We start from the raw sequence: 3,144 nt of genomic DNA, 5'->3' as shown, positions 1-3,144 counted from the left end.
TCCCAGCTGCCCGGGAGGCTGAGGCAGGAGAATGGCGTGAACCCAGGAGGCGGAGCTTGCAGTGAGCTGAGATCCGGCCACAGCACTCCAGCCTGGGTGACAGAGCGAGACTCCGTCTCAAAAAAAAAGAAGAAGAAGAAAAGAAAAAAAAGGAAAAAAAAGAAATGTCAGTATCTATAGATAAGACTCAATCTTGTTCGTGGCTGCTTGGGATTCTCTGGTTTGGCTATACTTTGATTTATTTAAGCATTCCCCTTCTGATGGGTGCCACTTTTAAAGGCTTTGCTGTCACAAACAACACTGTTGAACATCCTCACGTGGACTCCGTCCCACAGCTGACAAATCTTCCTTAGGACAGAAGTGGCCTGGCTGCCTTGGAGGAGATTCTGAGACTGCTGCTACACTGCTCTCCCCAAACGCTGTGTTTCCGTGGTCCTTTGGATGCTCTTAAATTGCAGCGAGCGCCCACCCGCAGCCAGGGCCTGGGAGTGCGTGGTATCCAAGGCAGGGCCCTGCCCTGGGGCAACTGCAATCTTTGAGTCCTATGACGAGATAGTTTAGGAGCCAGGGGCCCCAGTCCTGGGTTGCAGGGAGGAGTTCAGGGAAGGCTTCCTGGAGGAGTTGATGTCCAGGCAGAAACCTGCCTGCTGAGTAGCAGTTTGTCAGTCAGAGGAGCAAGTGGGAAGGGCTGCTCCAGCTAGAGGAGGACTTGGCTAGCTGAGGCCCTGAAAGGGCCAGGGCCATCTGTGCACCGCTGAGTAATGGTGTTCCCTAAATGCTCAGGGCAGGGGCTGGAGGGAGTGGCAGTGGGTGGGGCTGACCGGAAGCTGGGGCAGCCGGTGAAGGCCTCAACTGCCAAGCTAAGGAGTGGGAATGTTGCCCGAGGCAAGCGAGAGGCCTGATTACACACCTGAGGAAGTGAGCCATAGGCTGGAGGGGAGAAAGGACCAGTGTCCGGGACGGAGGCTGGGTGGGGATTCACACCTGGCAAGAGCCCACCAGGAGCCAGGCCCTGTGTAAGGAGAGGCTCCCTCTTCCTTTCTTCCTATCTTCTTTCTCTCTTTCCTCCCTCCCTCCCTCCCTTCCTACCCTCCTTCCTTCTTTCCCTTCCTTCCTTCCCACACTTCTTTCTTCCCTCCCTCCCTTCCTCCCTTCCTTTCTTACTTCTTTCCTTCCCTCCCTCCTTCTTTCCTAAATTAACAGACTTTTTTTAAAGAGCAATTTTAGTTTTACAGAAAAATTGAGTCATAAGTACAGGGAGCTCCCATTGACCTCTCCGCACCCCGCCACACAGGGTTTCTCCTGTGGTTAACCTGTTGCATTGATGTGATACATCTGTTACAACTGACAAACCAGTACTGACATACTGTCATTCACTAAGGTCCCTCGTTCACATCAGACTTCACTCTTGATGTGAACACTCTATGGGTTTTGACAAATGCATAATGATATGTCTCCACCATTACAGTAGCCTGCAGAGTCTTTTTCACAGCCCAAAACATTCCTTGTGCTCCTCCTACTCATTCCTCCCTCCTCAACCCCTGGCAACCACTGATCTTTTTACTGTCTTTATAGTTTTGCCTTTTCCAGAGTGTCGAACAGCTGCAAACACACAGTATGCAGCCTTCTTTCACCTAGTAATGTGGAGTTAGGGTTCCTCCAGGTCTTTTCATGGCTTGATAGCACATTCCTTTTTCTTGCTGAACAATATTGTGTTGCATGGATGTGCCAGTTCATCTATTTCTGAAGGATATCTTGGTTTGTTCTGAATGTTTAACAATTATGAATAAAGCTGATATAAACATTCTTACACAATTTCTTTATGGACATAGTTTTCAACTCATTTGGGGAAATACAGTATTTGTCTTTTTGTGGCTGGCTTATTTCATTTAGTGCAATGTCCTCAAGTTTCCTCCATGCTGTGGCATGTACCCTTTCTTTTCAAGGCTGATTAAAATTTCATTGTCTGTAAACACACACCACTAGCTATTGACTATTTTAATATGATCCTGCTTTCAATTCCTTTGGATGTATTTCAAGAAGTGGGATTGCTGAATCACATGGTAATTCTATTTTTAATTTTTCAAGGATGCACCATACTGTTTTTTCCACAGAGGCTTCACCAACATTTTTTTTTTTTTTTTTTGAGGCGGAGTCTCGCTCTGTCGCCCAGACTGGAGTGCAGTGGCCAGATCTCAGCTCACTGCAAGCTCCGCCTCCTGGGTTTACGCCATTCTCCTGCCTCAGCCTCCCGAGTAGCTGGGACTACAGGCGCCCGCCACCTCGCCCGGCTAGTTTTTGTATTTTTAGTAGAGACGGGGTTTCACCGTATTAGCCAGGATGGTCTCGATCTCCTGACCTCGTGATCCGCCCGTCTCGGCCTCCCAAAGTGCTGGGATTACAGGCTTGAGCCACCGCGCCCGGCCCATTTGTTATTTTCTGTTTTTTTTTTTTTCCTTTTAGTAGCTGTCTCAATGGGTGTGAAATGATATCTCATTGTGGTTTTGATTTGCATTTCCGTGATGATGAATGATGACGTTGAGCATCTTTTCACATTCTTCTTGGCCATTTATATATCATCTTTGGAGAAACGTCTATTTAGGTCCTTTGTCCATTTTTTGTTGTTGAGTTGTTGGGGTCTATGTATTCTGAATATTAACCCTTTATTATTTACATATTTGCAAATATTTTCTCCCACTCTATAGATTGCCTTTCCACTTTGTTGATTGTTTCCTTTGGTGCACAGACATTTTAAAGTTTGATGTAGTCTCATTTATTTAGTTTTGCTTTTGCATGTGTTTTTGCTGTCGTAGCCAAAAATCACTGCCAAATCCAGCATCATGTAGCTTTCCCCCTACATTTTCTTATAGAGTTTCATGGTTTTCAGTCTTACATTTAGATCTTCATCCATTTTTAGTTACTTTGGTATATGATATAAGGTAAGGGACCAACTTTTGCATCATTTGTTGCAACGACTGTTGTTTCCTCATCAGACGGTCTTGGCACCCTTGTGGAAGATCACTTGACCATATATGCGAGGGTTTATCCCTGGGCTGTCTATTCTCTTCCTTCAGTTTGTATGTCTGTCTTTATGCCAGTACCACACTGTTTGGATTACTGTAGTTTTCTTTTTTTTTTTTTTGA

Source organism: Colobus angolensis, unplaced genomic scaffold (assembly GCF_000951035.1).
Source record: "Colobus angolensis palliatus isolate OR3802 unplaced genomic scaffold, Cang.pa_1.0 Scaffold109, whole genome shotgun sequence".
Classification (NCBI taxonomy): Eukaryota; Metazoa; Chordata; class Mammalia; order Primates; family Cercopithecidae; genus Colobus; species Colobus angolensis.
This window is presented reverse-complemented; position numbering follows the sequence as displayed.